General features: G+C 39.2%; 1 long non-coding RNA gene across 2 annotated transcripts in view; it reads left to right on the top strand.

Annotated features, from left to right (window-relative positions):
* LOC308633980 overlaps window positions 1-15,466 on the top strand; it is a 28,358-nt gene extending 12,892 nt beyond the window's left edge. The window contains exons 4-6 of one of the 2 annotated variants that reach the window (XR_014018925.1): window positions 7,240-7,524; window positions 7,656-7,719; window positions 14,890-15,466. This is a non-coding gene — a long non-coding RNA (uncharacterized lncRNA). The other variant, XR_014018926.1, reaches the window with a different exon arrangement.
* The last annotated feature ends 4,560 nt before the right edge of the window (window positions 15,467-20,026 follow it).

The raw sequence follows: 20,026 nt of genomic DNA, 5'->3' as shown, positions 1-20,026 counted from the left end.
ATTTATTTGTTGGTTTTTTCTTTTTTTGAGGAATGACCACCAGGCGATGAATTTTCCTCTTAAAACTGCTTTCATTGTGTTCCATAGATTCCGATATGTTGTGTCTGTATTTTCATTTATCTCTAAGAATTTTTTGATTTCCTCCTTTATGTCTTCTGTAACCCATTGATCATTCAAAATGAACATATTGTTCATTTTCCATGTGATGTAGGATTTTTCCTTCCTTCTTTTATCATTGATTTCCAGTTTCATTCCATTATGATCAGATAAAATGCATGGTATTATCTCCACCCCTTTATATTTACTGAGGATTGCCCTATGGCATAATATATGGTCTATTTTTGAGAAGGATCCATGTGCTGCTGAGAAAAAAGTATATCCATTTGATGATGGTTGATATATTCTATATATGTCAGTTAAGTCTAGGTTATTGATTGTGATATTGAGTTCTATAGTTTCTTTATTCAACTTTTGTTTGGAGGATCTGTCCAATGGTGAGAGAGGTGTGTTGAAGTCACCCATAATTATTGTGTTGTGGTCTATTTGATTCTTGAACTTGAGGAGAATTTGTTTTATGAATGTCGCAGCACCATTATTTGGTGCATAAATATTGATAATTGTTATGTCTTGTTGGTGAATGGTTCCTTTTAACAGTATATGATGACCTTCTTTATCCCTTTTGATTAACTTAGTCTTGAAGTCGATTTTATTCGATATGAGGATGGCCACTCCTGCTTGCTTAAGAGAACTGTGTGCGTGGTATATTTTTTCCCATCCTTTCACCTTCAGCCTGTGTATGTCTTTTCCAATCAGATGTGTCTCCTGGAGGCAGCATATTGTTGGATTTGTTTTTTTAATCCATGATACCAGCCTATGTCGCTTTATTGGAGAATTTAAGCCATTAACATTCAGAGTTACTATTGATATATGGTTTGAACATCCATCCATGTTTGATTGTTTATCCCTTTTTTAAAAAAAAAAAATTAGTTTGTTTCTCCGTGATTATCTTTCCCTTCACCCTCTGTCTTTACTGAGGCACTTCCCACTGATGGTTTTGGTTATTGTTTTTCATTTCTTCCTCGTGTAGTGTTTTGCTCAAAATGCTTTGCAATGCTGGTTTTCTGGCTGCAAATTCTTTTAACTTTTGTTCATCATGAAAGATCTTTATTTCGTTGTCATACCTGAAGCTTAATTTTGCTGGATACAGAATTCTTGGTTGGCATCCATTGTCTTTCAGTGTTTGAAATACATTGTTCTATGACCTTCTTGCTTTCAGTGTCTGTGGTGAAAAATCCGTTGTTAACCTTATTAGTTTACCCCTGAATGTAATCTGTCTCCTTTCTCTTGTAGCTTTTAATATTTTCTCTTTGCTCTGTATATTGGATATCTTCATGACAATGTGTCTTGGCGTTGGTCTACTTTGATTTTGTGTGCTCGGTGTCCTGTATGCATCTTCAATTTGTATATCTGTTTCCTTTTTTTATTTCTGGAAAGTTTTCTGTAATTATTTCATTCAGCAGGTTTCTCATTCCCTTGGTTTGAATCTCTGTACCTTCTTCTATCCCGATGACTCGTAAGTTTGGTTTTTTTATGTTGTCCCATAACTCTTGGATGTTTTTCTCGTGATTTTTTACCAGCCTTTCTGAGTTGGCTAGACTCTTTTCAAGATGGTATATTTTGTCTTCATTATCTGACGTTCTGGCTTCTACTTGCTCCACTCTGTTAGTGATACTCTCAATTGAGTTTTTAATTTGGTTTATCGTTTCCTTCATTTCTAGAATTATTGTTTGATTATTTTTTATAATCTCTATCTCCTGATAGAGATGCTTAACTTCTTCTTTTATCTTTTTATGTAATTCATTCTCAATGTGTTCTTTTGCTGCTTGAATTTGCTGTCTTGTATCCTCTTTAAGGTTCCATTCCATCTGTCTGAGGTGTTCCTTGAGGTCTTTATATGACCATTTTTCTGATGACTCTAGGTCCTCCTGAATATTTAGGCTGTCCTGCATTGTTTGTACTCCTTTTCTTCCTTGCTTCTTGAAGCTGCTCATGTTGCTTCTTGTTCTTTTTGACTGCTGAGTTACTGTTTACTCCTATAAATTTATTTGATGCTTGGGAGGAAAGGTATTAGAAGGGAAGGGAAGAAGTCACTAAAGAGAGTGAGAGTAGGCAGGTAGAATTCAAGGAAGGGGGGATAAGAAAAATGAAAAGACAAAAGAAGAAAGAAATAGGAACTAAAAAAAGAAAAAAAATTTAAAAATTAATAATAATAATTAAAAAAATTAAAATTAAAATTAGAAGGGAAAAAAGAAAAAGAAAAAAAATTAAAAAAAAAAACAACAAGATAGAAAAATGAAGATGAAAGAAAAACCCAAATCAAAAAAAAAAAAAAAAAAAAACTGCCGTCTTAGAGTTTGATTAACTTCTCTTCCAGTAGGTGGCACTGTGCCCACCAGGTCAAGTTTCTCCTGTCAGTACGCAGGAATCAATCACTGTACAGCAGCTCCTCCCTGACTGGGCGAGTCTCCAATCCTGGGTGCCTAGGGCCTCCTCTTGTGTCTAGTCACTTCCCACTTTTCCTCTAGCCAGTCCCCTCTCACCATAATACTGGCTACACTCCAGGTCTGCTGCTCCCGGGAGCCCTGTTTTCATGAACGACTGGGCTCACTCTTCCAGTTTGCCATTCCCTCAGACCCTAAGTTTGTAGAGCTTGGGGCTGAGAATCCTCAGCGAATTTTACTTGCCCTCCGGTTGCCACTCCCCCGTAGCTGGTGCAAGAGACCTCAGCAGTCAGCCCTGGTGGGAGTGGTGGTCCCGCCCCACCTCTGATTCCCTCGGGCTGGCTGTAGCACTCATGGGAGAACTGGGAGGGGCCCTTAAGGTTTCCCCGATGTGTGGAGAGGGAAGGCTAGGGGTTTACACACCTGTAGCAGCAGGTTTCAATGAAGTTATCTCCTCCGCCGCAGTCTGGTGACGTCAGTTCTTTGCCATAGTGGTGTCTCTTGCAAATGGCGACAGTTCGTTTCCCTTTGCCGGGCGACCAATGCAACGGGTGGGTCCTTACTGTCTCTCAAGCCCCATTTGGAACCTGTGGCCACTACTTATGAAGGCTCGGTAGGCATTTACCTCCGCAGGCTGAGAAGGGCTGACCAGTTGTTTCAGCTGGATGTATTAATGCTGAGTCTCAGCTGTTTGTCTCATCTTTTCAAACGCGGCGGCGCGGAGCACGGAGCGGCTTACTCACTTCCCGCCGCCGTCTTCCTCTTCTCGGGATGATGGCGGGGCGCTCGCTCCCACTCCCTCCGGTGTGTCTCAGCCTCGGGCTCCTGCGCCTCGCTCCGCCGCGGCCTCCACAGCCAGTGCCGCCCCGGCCGCTCTCTCCGCCCCCGGCGTTCCCGGCTTCTGGCCACACCGTAGCCCGCTCCGTGTCTCTCCGGCTCGCGGCTCCAGCGGCGCCTGGGGCCCGGGAGGCGACAGCCCCTCCCCGGCAAGTACCGCAGTCCCCAGGCCCCGAGTCCCGGCGGCCACAAACTGACACTTCTAATAAGCCTACCAAATCCCGGCAAGTCCCCTCTTCACGGAATTTTGCTAGAAGTTCCTCAGTAGGTAGACTGCCGCTGTTCCAATGGGTCTTTCCGATCCCGTTAATGTGGAGACATTGGAATCGCTGCTTCCTCGCCAGCGGCCATGTTGGATTCCCCCTCTTGTAGTTTTAGATGGTAACTCTGACACAGTTAGATGCTTTGATTAAGAGGATAAGATCAGAGGTAACTGGTTGATTCCACCAAATTTCTAGGAAAAGTTTTTCTTGGGCTTTTTCTTTGGGGTTGCTGTGCCGGCTCCTCTGACCTTAAGGGTCTGCAGAAAGAGCCCCCTGAGGCTTCTTTGTGGCCCACTTTTATAGCCCAAAAAGTTACACAAAGGGGGGTTACAGATAACAACACTCTGAGGAGCATAACACAAGTTTACATTTTTGCTGGCCCCGGCATCAGAATTTATGGAGATCTTAGAGACTCTGGGTCATTATCCGGCCAGGGAAGACAGAATTTATGAGGCGTCACTAAGATTTAGGAAAGGGTTGTTATCTGATCAGGGAAAACCGGACATGGGTGAGTTCAGGGCACGGGCAGGCATTCCAAGTAGGCTCAGAATTTGCAGTAATTTATAGTAAAGCTGAAATTATCTTTTCATGGTTTTATGGCGAGATGCCCAATTTTAAGAAAAGATCAGGTTGGGTCTATCAGTAGATCATTGGAGGCATGTCGTGGAAGGGTTTATCTTCTCCCCATCCACTTTCTCCCTCCTGCCCACTCTCATTGTTTCTCCTTTCTTGGCTTCTATGAGCTGACTGCTTTTCTCTACCATACTTTTTCACTATGATGTTCTTCTTCACCTCAGGCCTAGAGCAATGGAGCCAGCTCACCATGGACTGAGTCCATTGAAACTGTGAGCTAAAAATAAACTTATGCTCCTCTAAGTTGCTTGTGTCAGGTATTTTTGTTATAGTAACAAAAAATTGACTGACACAAAAAGCTGTTATTCAGAAGTGGTGTTATTGCTGTGACTATCCCTGACCATATGGTTCAGAAGCCTTTGGAAATGGTTCACATGAGGAGTTTGGAAAGACTTGGAGTTATGGGCTAGAGAAGGACTAGAATGTTGTAAACAGAGCTTAATGGTCAATTCTGGTGTGAGCTTTGAAGACCAGAATGCTAGTAAGACTGCTAATTGTGAAGATTGTGCTCATGAGGTTTCAAATGGGAATGGGGACTCCACTGGGGACTGAACTAGAGGCTATTCATGTAATATCTGGCAAAGAACTTGTCTACATTTTTCCATATCTTAAGTTGTGTGAAGCTGAATTTAAAGTGAGTAAATTTCAAGGCATTCAAGTGGTGGCATGGGTATTTCCTGCCACCTTTAGTCAAGTTTACTGTGATAATTAGTAAGCAAAATCACACACACACACACACAAACTATGTGAAAAACTTGCACTTCAGAAAATAAGCAGGTGTAAAATTGGTGCAAGGAAAATCTCATTGCTGAAGAAATTAGTGCCACTAATGAGAAACCAAGTATTTTGCATACAGACAATAGGGAAGATGCCTTCACGGCATCTCAGGAATCAGCAAGACCGCATTTATCACAGTGTAATAGTATAAACTTTTTTTTTTTTTGAGAGAGAGAGAGAGAGAGAGAGAATTTTAATATTTATTTTTTAGTTTTCGGTGGACACAACATCTTTGTATATGGTACTGAGGATTGAACCTGGGCCACACGCATGCCAGGCGAGCGCTCTACCACTTGAGCCACATCCCCAGCCCAAATAATAGTTTAAACTTTTAAAAAAGATTTTGCTTTGAAATGAGAACTTGAAGTCTGCTTCTGAAGTTGTTCCCAGGTTTTGTTTTACCTGCTCAGCCATCCAGGTATTTAGAAGCTTCTGCAGTCAGTGCAGTTATATCTTCCTCTTGGAAATAAGAAAAGCAGGAAACTTTGACTCCCAGAGCAGTAAGCTCAGACTGTAAGACCCTTCTCAGGATGACTCCCAGTTATAGCACTGTGAGAATGTGCTAGGAAATGTGGAGAATTTCTCCAGAATTACCTCTCTATGCTGATTATAGGTCTGTTATCTGTTTAGATTATGTCTCTAGGATGCTAAATCCTGCACTAGTAGAGCTCACTGGGGTTCTCCCTTCTTCGCCTATACCTTCTCCTCCCCGTTGTGCTGCCTTGTGATTGGTACTAGGGCTATTCTTTCACTGTTCCACTATCCAAAATCTCTGTGTATTTCCAAATTTCAGTCTCTCCACTATGGAATTCCAGCATTCTCTCATGGTCACCCATCTCAATCCGCAGCTACACTCATATTATTTTGATTCTAACTTGTAGAGAAGCAGGTGTTAGGTGCCTCTAATCCATCATCTTGAATCTCTGGCATCTGTTTGTTTTTATTATTATTATTATTCTCTTTAGATATGAATGACAGTAAAGTATATTTTGACATTATACAGGCATGAAGTGTATCTTATTCTAATTAGGATCCCATTCTTGTGGTTGTACATGATGTAGAGATTTACGGTGGTATATTCATATATTATGAACATAAGAAAGTAATGTTAGATTCATTCTACTATCTTTCCTATTCCTATCTCTCCTCCATTGCCTTCATTCCCCTTTGTCTAATCCACTGAACTTCTATTATTTCCCTCCCCCTTGTTCTGTGTTAGTATCTACATATCAGAGAGAACATTCAATCTTTGGTTTTGGGGGATTGGCTATTTCATTTAGCATGGTAGTCTCCAGATCCATTCATTTACAGACAAAAGTCATAAAGTCATTCTTTTTATGGCTGAGTAAAATTTCATTGTGTATATATACCACATTTTCTTTACTCAGTCATCTGTTGAAGGGCAGCTACGTTGGTTCCATAGCTTAGCTATTATGAGTTGAGCTTCTGTAAACATTGGTGTGGGTGCCACACTGTAGTATGCTGATTTTAACTCCTTTGAGATATATACTGAGGAGTGGTACAATTGGGTCAAATGGTAGTTCCATTCGTAGTGTTTTGAGGAATCTTCATACTGCTTTCAGAGTTATTGCATCAATTTTCAGTCCCACCAGCAATGTATGGGTATACTTTTGCCCACATCCTCACCAGTATTAATTGTTGCTAGTATTCTTTTTTTAAAAAAACCTCTATAGAAAAATTCTTATTGTACCATTTATTTAACAAGCCACATTTTAAATTTTTTTAGTTTTAAAAAAATTCAAGATCTTATAGAATTGCAACACTTCTATAAAATGGTCGATTTTGCACAATTATGTTTATAGAAAGCTAAAGAAGACACTCTAGAAACGGCAAATTATAAAACAAAAAACAAGAAACTGTAGAATCAGATGCCTCTAGAAACCCATAAGAAATACATCAGAATAGTGCTGAATACCTCCAATGCTTTCCATAGCCTACCTCCACCTACCATGGCAAGGAGCAATGATGGGTTCCTCTCCAAGTATACCCAGAAAAATTATAGGACTGGCCAAAGTGGAAAGTGACAAGGAGAAACAGATACCAATAACAGCCTGTTGAGAGCCACAGCCAAAGGGGCCCTAGCAAACTTCCAGCTGCCAGCAAACTTCCAGCTGCCGGCTGATGATTGGTTCACAGTGGCCCCAGCAACATCTAGCTGATTGGCTCTTCTGCGGTGATGTTCATTGGGCTGTTTCCCTGCCCTTCAGACTTCCAGCTGATGATTGGCTCACAGCGGCCCCAGCAACATCTAGCTGATTCGCTCCTCTGCGGTGATGTTCATTGGGCTCTTTCCCCGCCCTTCAGACTGCAAAGCTGATGATTGGCTCACAGCGGCCCCAGCAACATCTAGCTGATTGGCTCCTCTGCGGTGATGTTCATTGGGCTGTTTCCCTGCCCTTTCAGACCACGGAGCTGCTCATTGGGGGACTTCTTTGGCTCTGCCCACGCGACCCAGCCAGTCGGCCTCAAGAGCAGGAGGATTGTGGGAGGTGGTGAGGCTTGTGTGGGTGAGAGGCTTGTGGGAAGCCGGTGGTGGCAGTTGGGCTCTGAGGGTTTTTTTCCTGAGGAGCTGTTTTGTTTGGCGTTTGTAGTTCTAAAAATAAAGTTCGTTTCTTTTGACAAGTGGCTCCTGAATTGTGCCCAGCCAGACTGCAGCATTTGGTGGCTCGCACGGGGAGCGACTGAGGGTAAGTAAACTGCTCGCCCCTGAGGGCAGGGCGACAGGATGGGTAGCCATTTTAAGATTCCTCTTTTGTTTTGCTTCTGTTTTAAGTTGACTGTCCCTGGAGATGAGTGAGACAGAAGAAAAACTGCTCACATCTGAGGAACAGATAGGGAGAAAGGCTATAATGATTTTTTGTTGTTCCATTTTTATTTCATTCTATCTCAGTTTTGTTTGGTGTTATCTTGTTGGGTTGTATAATAGTAGAAATATGGGATCAGAAATTAGTAAAAAACAAACTGAAAGAGTATTAAGTAAATTGTTAGAGGAAGGAGGCATCCCAGTAAAATCAAGAGCAGTCAGGGCATACATTGATACAATACAAAAATGTATCCCATGGCTTTTTAAGGAGGAGTTGTTAAATATCTCACAATGGAACCATCATGGTGAAGATTTAAAAAGAATAGAAAAGAAAAGCCCAGGGACTCTGCCAGTTGGCACGTTGTCATTGTGGACGTTCATATCTTGTTTGCTTAGTCCAAAGCCTTCAGTTCGGACAATGGTAGAGGAAGGAGAAGACATATTGATTCATGTAAAAGAGAAGGTCTCTCGAGCTAGTCAGACAGAGGAAAAGATTCAAGTAAAAGAGAAGGTCTCTCGAGCTACTCAGAGGAAAAGATTCAAGTAAAAGAGAAGGTCTCTCGAACTAGTCAGACAGAGAAAAAGATTCAAGTAAAAGAGAAGGTCTCTCGAACTAGTCAGACAGAGGAAGGAAGTTTAAAGCAGAAAAAGCCATCAGGGGTAAAGTTACAAAAGGAGACTGCTACTAACACCTTTCTATCACTAGAGGGTGTAAGGGTCCAACCAACAGCGCCACCTCTACAGAAGACTGCTACTAACACCTTTCTATCACCAGAGGATGTCAATGTCCAACTAACAAGGCCACCTCCATATGCTGGGAGGCCCCCAACCCCCGCAGTTGATAGTTGGGATCCTGAGACAGGATCTCAAGTATTAACATGCCCTGTATTTGAGGTAGGAGGGCAGCGAATTTACCAGGGCTTAAATTTCAAAACAGTGAAGGAGCTAAAAGAGGCTGTAACAACCTATGGTCCTCAAGCACCCTTCACTGTAAGCTTAGTCAAATCCATTAACAACTTGAACATGACGCCAGCAGATTGGGCTAATATGTGTAAAGCTGTGCTAAATGGAGGTCAATACCTGTTATGGAAGGTTGCCAATGAGGAATTTTGCAAGGAGACGGCTAAGCGAAATGCAGCAGCTGGTTATCCTCAGAGAAATCTAGATATGTTGTTAGGAAAGGGACCTTATGAGGATCAGCAGCAACAAATTGCACATGATCCTGGCGTATACTCACAAATTGCTGCAGAGGCGATTAGGGCATGGAAGACTTTACAAGGACATGGAGGTTTACAAGGTCAATTATCTAAGGTAATACAAGGAGCTAATGAACCTTATGCTGAATTTGTAGATAGGCTTATTCAAACAGCTACCAGAATTTTTGGTAATACAGAACAAGCAATGCCATTAATAAAACAACTGGCTTATGACCAAGCGAATTGTTGGTGCAGAGATATCATTAGACCATGGAAACAGGAAGATTTAAACACATATATTAAATTATGTTGAGACACTAATGAACAAGAGCAAGTCATGGCAGCTGCATTAAAACAGGCTTTAGATGCCAGAGACATTAATGAACAAGGGCAAATTGTGACAGCTGCAGTAAAACAGGCTTTATATGCCAGGCCAAGAACATGCTACAATTGTGAACAAACAGGACATTTTAAAAGGAATTGCCCCATAGGAGGAGGGTTTAACAAAACTAGGTATCAAAGTAGTAGAATACCGGGTATTTGCCCACGATGCCGTAGAGGGAGACATTGGGCTAATGAATGCCGTTCTCAAACCACCATAGAGGGTACTCCATTACATTGGGCTAATGAATTCCATTCTCAAACCACCATAGAGGGTACTCCATTATCAAAAAACGAACAAGGACAGGGTGTTTATCCACAATATCGTGGACAAAGGCATCGGGCTCTGTTGCCAAAAAATGGACAGGGGGCCCAAATGCTCCGGGGCCCCAAACCACAAATATACGGAGCACTGGAGGAACCCAGCAACCCCATCAAGGTAGTGCCCAGGACACATTGTCCATCAGATCCCTCATCAGACAAACCAGAGGGAGCGCAGGGTTGGACATCTGTGCCTCCGCCAGATCAGTACTAACTCCAGAGATGGGAGTTCAAATCATTCCCACAGGGGTAAAAGGACCTCTTCCCAAAGGAACAGTAGGCTTATTATTGGGACACAGCTCTTCTACTCTAAAAGGACTTTTGATAAGTCCTGGGGTAATTGACCCTGATTATGAAGGTGAAGTAAAAATTATAGCTAGTTCTCCAAAGGGTATTTCAGTAATTTCACCAGGAGATAGAATAGCACAGTTACTAATAATACCCAGCCTACATGATAAATTTTCCAGTCATGCTGTAGAAAGAGGTTCCAAGGGATTAGGCTCTACAGGTGTAGATTGGGCTATGCTTTCTTTAAATTTAGATTCTCGCCCCATGCTAAAACTAAATATTCAAGGACATGAATTTAATGGGCTACGGGATACAGGTGCAGACCTTAACATCATCTCGTCAAGAATGGCCAAAACATTGGCCATTACAACAAGCCACTCAAACCCTTCGAGGCCTAGGAGTGGCGACTAATCCCCATAGAAGTGCAATGGTATTAGATTGGAAGGATCCTGAAGGATGTGAAGGAACTATACAGCCATATGTATTGGATCATCTTCCCGTAAATTCATGGGGACGAGATGTCTTAGATCAATTAGGTTTGACATTAACAAATAATATCAATCAAAATGCACCCACTATTATGGCTAGACAAGGTTTTAGGAAAGGAAAAAGATTAGAAAAACAAGAACAAGTTATAGCAGCACCAATACAAGTAGATCAAGGAACAGACAGACATGGGTTGGATTTTCACAAAGGGCCACTGAGACAATAAAAATTACATGGAAATCAGAAAGACCAGTATGGGTTCCTCAGTGGCCCTTGACTAAAGAAAAGATACAAGTAGCCTATGATCTGGTCAAACAACAATTAGCAGAAGGACATATACAACCTTCTGTATCTCCCCATAATACTCCCATTTTTGTAATCAAAAAGAAATCTGGTGAATGGAGATTATTGCAAGATTTAAGAGGCATTAATAATGAAATGGTCATTATGTGACCTGCTCAATCGGGGATTCCTCAATTGTCTGCTTTGCCAAAATCTTGGTATGTTTTAGTTATAGATATTAAAGATTGTTTTTTTTCAATTCCAATTCATCCTGAGGATAGTCCACGTTTTGCATTTACTATCCCTGCACTGAATCATGAAGGTCCTGATCAGAGATATGAATGGAAAGTACTCCCTCAAGGGATGGCTAACAGCCCAACTATGTGTCAAATTTATGTTAACAAAGTAATCCAGCCACTTAGAAATCAAAATCCTGAACTACAAATATTTCACTATATGGATGATATATTATTATCACACAAAGCTAAAAATACATTGCTAGAAAGTTATGCCACACTTAGAAACTTATTAAAAAATTATAATCAAGAGATAGCAATAGATACAGTACAATTAAATCTTCCAATTAATTATTTAGGAGTTCTATTATCCTCAACCATGGTCCGTACACCAAAAATTCAAATACGAGTAGATCAACTCAAGTCACTTAATGACTTTCAAAAGTTATTAGGAGACATAAATTGGATAAGGTCTTATCTAGGTATTCCAACAGGAGAATTGGGACCTTTATTTGATATCCTCAAAGGTCCATCAGATCCAAATTCACCCGGAATGTTAACGCCTGAAGCAAGAAAGGCATTAAAAATCATTGAAACATATATGGAAAATATGCATTTGGATAGAATTGATATAAGTTTGCCTTTATTATTTATTGTACTACCAACAAAAAAATATTCCTACAGGAGTATTTTGGCAAGAAGGTCCATTATTATGGATACATTTATCTTATTCTCCTAACACTATTCTTACTAGGTATCCTGAGGTTGTAGGAAAATTAATACTCAAAGGAATAAAAACAGCAAAGGGAGTATTTGGAATTTCTCCCAATAAAATTATTATTCCATATAGTATGAATCAAATTGATGAATTAGCTAATGAGTTAAATACTTGGGCAATAATCATGTGCAAATCTAATGTTTCATTTGATAACCACTTACCATCTAATCCTTTATTGTCTCTTTGGTCATTGAATCCTGTAATTTTTCCAAAAATGACAAGAAAAACACCTATCATGAATGCTCCAAATATATTCACTGATGGGTCAAATAATGGTACAGCAGCAATAGTTACACCTGATCAAACTTTTACATTTTTAGTACCCAAACAATCAGCTCAAAAGGTAGAGCTTAATGCAGTATTACAAGCTTTTGTGATGTTTAAAGTTTCTGTATTTAATTTATTTTCTGATAGTCAGTATATAGTTAATGCTATAGTATCCCTTGAAGATGCTGGTAGGATTTCCCCTTCTTCTACTGTTTTCTCTTTGTTTTCCACTATACAAAGTTTAATCTGGGACAGAAAGGATCCATTCTTTATAGGACATATCAGGGCACATACAGGATTGCCTGGAGCCCTAATTTGGGCAATGATTTAGCAGATAAAATTACACATGACATACATATTTTCTCTACAATAGAAGAAGCTATAAATTTTCATAAAAGGTTCCATGTCACTGCTAATACTTTACAAAAGCATTTTAAAATAACTAAGGAACAAGCTAGACAAATAATAAAACAATGTCAAAATTGTGTGACCTTTTTACCATAAGTTAATCTTGGAGTCAATCCTAGAGGATTGATACCTAACCATATTTGGCAGATGGACGTCACACATTTGCCAGAATTTGGAAAATTAAAATTTTTGCATGTTACAATTGATACTTCTTCTGGATTTTTGATGGGCTCCCTTCATGCCGGAGAAAAAACTAAAGATGTTATAGCTCATTGGTTACAAAATTTTGCCACTGTGGGCATTCCAAAACAGTTAAAAACAGATAATGCCCCTGGTTATACTTCTACCTCTTTTAAACAATTTTGCTCATCATTTGGCATTACTCACATAACAGGAATCCCATACAATCCACAGGGACAAGGCATAGTTGAAAGAGCTCATCAAACTATTAAAATGTACTTATTAAAGCAAAAAGAGGGAATTGGGAAGGGGTATATATTCCCCAAAGTTAAACTTAAAATAGCCCTTTTTACTCTAAACTTTTTAAATTTGGATTCATCAGGACTTAGTGCTGCAGAAAGGCATATGTGTCCAAAAAATGTACATAAGCCCAAGGTACTTTGGAAAGATATTCTAACAGGACAATGGAAAGGTCCTGACCCAGTAATTGTCTGGAGTCGGGGGTCTGTTTGTGTGTTTCCACAGGAATAACAGCAGCTGATTTGGATTCCAGAGAGATTAACCAAGGTCCTGACCCAGTGATTGTCTGGAGTTGGGGGCCTGTTTGTGTGTTTCCACAAGAAGAACAGCAGCCAATTTGGATTCCGGAGAGATTAACTAAAGTCCTGACCCATTGGTTGTCTGGAGTCAGGGGCCTGTTTGTGTGTTTCCACAGGGAGAACAGCAGCCGATTTAGATTCCAGAGAGATTAACTAAAGCTTTCTACAGACCAAAAAGAAGATGATTTGGCTCAAATCCATAACAGTTGATATCCAAAACTCCAATTTGGCTATCCTTACATCTTCGACAGAACCAGGATGCTTTTTTCAATATCTATTTTATTATTGCCCTTTCCCATATCATGAAGTTCTATTTTGTTTTTTGAGCTCATACAGACCTAGGTTAACTTTTGCTGATCAGTTCTATTTTTTTTTTTACTATAGAGTTTTTAAACATTGCAATGGAGGTTTCACCTGTAAAAAGTTATAAGGCCTTTACTATTATGTTATGTGTTGTATGTATTATATTATGTGTGCACACTTGTGTTTTGTTTTATATGTTTGAATGTACGTATGTCCATATATCATATATGATGAGCGCTCATGAAAAAATGGATCCAAATGTTTTTTTTTATTCACGTGATTTAAATGGTTTAATTTAAATTGGGTAAATAACTATTAAGGATTGTTTTAATATGTAAACAAAAAAGGAGGTTATCAGATCTGTTTGTTTACTTTCACTTTTCCTTTTCATTATATTTAATAATTATCTTCAAGATAATGTAAATTGTTAAGAAAATTGTTTTCTTTTAGTGCCTTCTGGAATGTTACACAATTTTTTCTTTAGCCATTATTGCCAGAATTCCTATCTTCATCCCAGTGCCGGTGAGGAATGTAAATTGTTAAGAAAATTGTTTTCCTTTAGTGCCTTCTGGAATGTTACATAATTTTTTCTTTAGCCATTATTGCCAGAATTCCTATCTTCATCCTAGTGCCGGTGAAGACAAAGATAAAACTAATCTACAGTTTCTGCAATAGCCATCACTGAACTGCTTGCAGAACTTGCCTAAACTATGTGTCACTTGTATGCATTGTGAACTCACTTGTATGCATTGTGAACTATCTGTTGGTGCAACGACTTGTGTTAATGTTGGGGTATTTTTTCTGATGATGTCATCAGTGGTACAATTTTTCCAACAAGAGCCGTCAATTGGCTTGGTGTATCTTCCTCCCTTCTGCTTGTCATGACAAAGACCTCTCTACAGGTGTGGCTGTATACTGGACCGGTAGTCAATGACGGGTAAGATCCAATTACAATGGTACCAACCTAAGACAAGAGGCTGACGCCCTGAGGTCAGCTCATCCGAAGACGGGTAAGGACCATATGTAGTATTGGACAACCTAAGGCAGGCACGGTCCCTAAGCCACATGCTTGTTGTTTAAACAGAGAGGGGGAGATGTTGAGAGCCACAGCCAAAGGGGCCCCAGCAAACTTCCAGCTGCCGGCTGATGATTGGTTCACAGCGGCACCAGCAACATCTAGCTGATTGGCTCTTCTGCGGTGATGTTCATTGGGCTGTTTCCCTGCCCTTCAGACTTCCAGCTGATGATTGGCTCACAGCGGCCCCAGCAACATCTAGCTGATTGGCTCCTCTGCGGTGATGTTCATTGGGCTCTTTCCCCGCCCTTCAGACTGCAAAGCTGATGATTGGCTCACAGCGGCCCCAGCAACATCTAGCTGATTGGCTCCTCTGCGGTGATGTTCATTGGGCTGTTTCCCTGCCCTTTCAGACCACGGAGCTGCTCATTGGGGGACTTCTTTGGCTCTGCCCACGCGACCCAGCCAGTCGGCCTCAAGAGCAGGAGGATTGTGGGAGGTGGTGAGGCTTGTGTGGGTGAGAGGCTTGTGGGAAGCCGGTGGTGGCAGTTGGGCTCTGAGGGTTTTTTCCTGAGGAGCTGTTTTGTTTGGCGTTTGTAGTTCTAAAAATAAAGTTCATTTCTTTTGACAAGTGGCTCCTGAATTGTGCCCAGCCAGACTGCAGCAACAGCCCTCCAGTCAAAGCTACATACCACAGGGAAGAATTCCTTCTCATAGGACCCTGGGTTTGGGGAAGTGGGCTGATGCAGCAATTAATGACAGATGTCCACCACTCCTACCCCTCATCCCAAACACACAGTGAACTCAATACCATCACAACTTTCTTTCAGAATACTTTACATAAACAGAATACTTTATGTAAGCTTGCTTACTTGTTTTCCCCCTTACAGAAGAGTAAGTCCATAAGGCCCAGGTGCAGCTCATCTACTCACCATGGAAATGCAGGGCTTATTACAGTAGATACTTAGTTCATACATGTGGATTGATTGAATGAGTGAATGAATTGTGTCCCCAGATACTCTCATTTAAATGAAAATTATCAAATGCTTCTGTTTTTATCAGTTGAGTTAAAGATGTAACCACTTTTTAAAAAAAAATAATTCTCCATTAAGATAGTTTAGCATTTAAGTTATGGTATGACTAGGAGTTTGATTTTTTTAAAGTATTTTTTGCATTTTTAAAATGTTTTATTTATTTATTTAGTATGTGCTGAGAATCAAACTCACTGCCTTGCACACGTTAGGCAAGCGCTCTATCACTGAGCTATAACCCCAGGCCCTATTTGATTCTTTTCTATGATAAGGATGGACTATTCAAGTCATCATTCAATATTTATTTTTCAGATATATGAAGCTTGTCTACTCAGATTCAAAGATTTTCTTTGTCTTTTCTCTATCAGTCAAGTCTCTTTTCATAAATGAGAAATATTAAATAAATGGCTTCTCTCATAAAATAAAGAGGCAACTAGCAGAAATAATCTGAAGCTTCTATGAAAAAGTTTTTTATTAGTACCTAAAATAATAAATACCATTTCCAGATCAAAACTATGTGCTGTGAGCTTTACAAGTGTTCCCAGTCCCTATTCAGTGTGTGAACAAATGCCAAATGTATTCAGTAAGTGAAGGCTCAGAGGCAGTAAGACACTGTCCATGCCCTCCTGCTGGTGACAAAGCAGGGCTCTCCACAGAGGTCAGGCCACACCAGCACTCACAGATTTTTTTACTACTGAATCATTACCAGTTACTCCAGCGCATCCTGAATCTTCTCTGAATTTCATAGTTCATCAAATATAAGATGCTATCAGTTGAAGTTAATGTACTACTGTATCAAATGTGCAATATTGCTAATTAAAGTTATGTAGCACTTCCAGTTAGAAAATATGTCAGTTTGAGAAATGTTCAAATGTGCACATTTATATTTACATTCATTCTTTCTCTCACACACCACATACATTGTAGCTTCAGTAGAATACAGAAATCCACTAGGTTAATAATCCAATAGCCAAATTATTCTTTAAAAGAAAATCTAAAAGCTTCTCAAAATACTTTAGAAAATTTTGCCATGACGTACAGAAAAAGAAAGACAAATCTTAAGAATGAATAAAGCAATGGGAAACTGCATACTGTTTAAAATTGTTTCTCCTCATCTAAGGCAGTAAGCCATATTGTTTATAATGTAGAGTTGTTAACATTTTTTCTATCCATAAACATGACCGTTGCTTATTCATATTTCATTCACTCAAGAACACAAAAAAGCAGTAAGCACTTTTAAAAGAATATTCCATTAAAAGTGGATTTTAAATCTGCTTGTTTTTCTTAACTTTTATTTGTTTTATCTAAAAGCTAAGGAAAGTAATAGTAATTTCTCACTCCATACCAAAGAAAAATATGACCTGTTGCTGAACACAGTGCTGTCAATATAGAGTCAAAGACAACCACCAACACTTTAAAAGCATTGCTCCTTGAATGACCAACTGGAGAAGCACCGATATTCAGGGCTTCTTTTCTCTTCCTCAGAAAGTGCTCGCATGATAAAACCACACAGTGTCTATCCCCTCTCCAGTAATGTGAGCTAACACCAGCCTCCTCAAATGTTCCATAAAATAGAAAAGGAGGGAACCCTTCCAAAGTTGTTCTAAGAAGCTAGTATCACCCTGATACTATAACAAAAGACATATTAAGGAAAGAAAACTTATGACCGATATCTCTGATGAACATAGATGCAAAAATTCTTAACAAAATTTTGGAAAATTACATACAAAACATTTAAAAGATAATGCACTGTAATCAATTGGGGTTCATCCCAGGGATATAATGTTGGTTCATCATATGGAAAACAATGTATGTAATTCACAGCAGCAATAAACTTAAAGACAAGAAATACATGATTATCTCAATAGATTGCAAAAAAGTATTTGACAAAATTCACTATCCATTCATGTTTAAAACCCTAGATCTAAGGACACTAGGTATTTTTCTCAACATAGCTATATATATTAAACCAAGGTCAACATCATCATAAATGGAGAAAAATTGATAGCATTCTGTCTACAAACTAGAATAAGACAGGGATACCCTCTTCCATCACCTTTATTCAATATAGTTCTAGAAACTCTACCAGAGCAATCAGGCAAAAGAAAGGAATTAAAGTGATACCCATAGGAAAAGGTGACTCAAGCTATCTCTGCTTGCCAATGAAATGATCCTATATTTGTAAGACTCCAAAAATTCCACTAGAAAACTTCTAGATCTCATAAAAATATTCATCAAATTAGCAGGATGTAAAATTAACATCCATAAATCAATTGCATTCCTATACAGTAAAGATGAATCCGATGAAAGAAATTATGAGAACTATCCCATTCACAATAGTCTCAAAGAAAATAAAGTTATCTGGCAATCAATCTAACTAAAATGAAAGACTTCTACAATAAAACCTACAGAACACTAAAGAAAGAAACTGAAGACCTTAGAAGATGGAAATATCTCCAATGTTCTTGGATAGGCAGAATTAATACTATCAAAATGGCCATACTACCAAAAGTTCTATATAGATTTAATGCAATTTCTATTAAAATTCCAATGATGTTCTTCATAGAAATAGAAAAAAAAAGAATCATGGCATTCATTTGGGAACATAAGAGGCCCAGAATATCCAAAGCAATCTTTAGCAAGAGAAGTAAAGTAGAAGGCATCACAAGACCAGACCTTAAAATTATGCTACAGAGCTGTAGTAACAAAAACAGCATGGTATTGGCACCAAAACTGAATTGAAGACCAATAGAACAGAATAGAAGATGCAGAGACAAACCCATATAAATACAGTTATCTCACACTAGGCAAAAGTGCCATAAACACATTGGAGAAGATGCCCTCTTCAACAAACGGTGCTGGGAAAACTGGAAATCCATATGTAGCAAAATGAAATTTAACCCATATCTCTCACCTTTAAAAAAGAAAATCAACTCAAAGGGAATCAAATACCTAGGCATTTGACCAGAATCCTTGCACTGGCTATTAGAAAATGTAGGCCCAACACTCCATATTGGCTCAGGAACCAACTTTCTCAACAAGATTCCTAAAGCACAAGAAGTAAAATCAACAATCAATAAGTGAGATGGTATTAAACTGAAAAGTTTCACAGCAAAGAAAACAGTCAAGAACATGAAGAGGAACCTGCAGAATGGGAGAAGATCTTTGCCATCTGCACTTCAGATACAGCATTAATCTCCAGGCTATACAAAGAACTCAAAAACCTTAACACATGCATGCACATGTGCGCGCGCGTGCGCACACGAGCGCACATGCGCGCACACACACACACACACAGCCAACCAAAAAAAATTCAATCAATAAATGGGCGAAGGGAATGTAACAATCACTTCTTAAAAGAAGAAATATGAATGGTCAAGAAATATATGAAAAAAAATGATCACCATCTCTAGCAGCTAGGAAAATGCAAATTAAAACTATACTGAAATTTTAACTCACTCCAACCAGAATGGCAATCATCAAGAATACAAGTAACAATTGATGTAGATGAGGACGTAGGGAAAATTGGCCACTTATAGGTTGTTGTTGGGACCACAAATCAGTATAACCACTCTTGAAAACAGTATGCAGTTTTCTCAAAAAACTATGAGTGGAACCTCCATTTTACCAGTTATCCCACTCCTGGGTATATATCCAAAGTATTTAAAATAATCATACTACAGTGACAGAGCCACATCAATAGTTGTAGTAGCACAATTCACAATAGCTAAACTAATGAACCAACCTAGGTGGCAATCAACAGTCGAATGGACACAGGAAATGTGGTATATATACACAATAGAATATTATTAATCCATAATGAAGAATGACTTTATGACATTTGCCATTGAGTGTATGGAACTGGAGACTCTCATGCTAAGTGAAATAAGGCAGTCCTGAAAAATACAAAGGATGTGGATGCTAACCCACAACAAGTGGGGTTGGTGGGGATGAACAGAAATTCAGTGGATTATACAAAGGGGAATGAAGGAAAGGGAGTGGGGATAGGAATAAAAATTTGAAACTCTAGCCAGAGCAATTAGAAGAAAGAAAGTGGATCAAAGATTTAGGCACTAGAACAGAAATGCTGCATCTAATAGAAGAAAAAGTAGGCTCAAGTCAGCCTAGGATCTGACTTTCTTAACAAGACCCCTAACGTGCAAGAAGTAAAATCAAGAGTCAATAAATGGGATGGATTCAAACTAAAAAGTTTCTTTACAGCAAAGGAAACAATAATATGAGGAGAGAACCTATAGATTGGGAGAAAATCTTTACCACATGGATCTCAGATAAAACATTAATCTCTAGGATATATAAAGAACTCAAAAAACGTAACACCAAGAAAATAAATGCAATCAATAACTGGGCTAAGATACTGAACAGATATTTCACAGAAGAATAAATAGAATCAATCAACACA

The sequence above is a fragment of the Spermophilus citellus genome, assembly GCF_964194105.1.
Source record: "Spermophilus citellus genome assembly, chromosome: 15".
In the NCBI taxonomy this organism is placed as follows: Eukaryota; Metazoa; Chordata; class Mammalia; order Rodentia; family Sciuridae; genus Spermophilus; species Spermophilus citellus.
The sequence above is the reverse complement of the archived record's forward strand: the minus strand, read 5'-3'. Positions and strand labels throughout refer to the sequence as shown.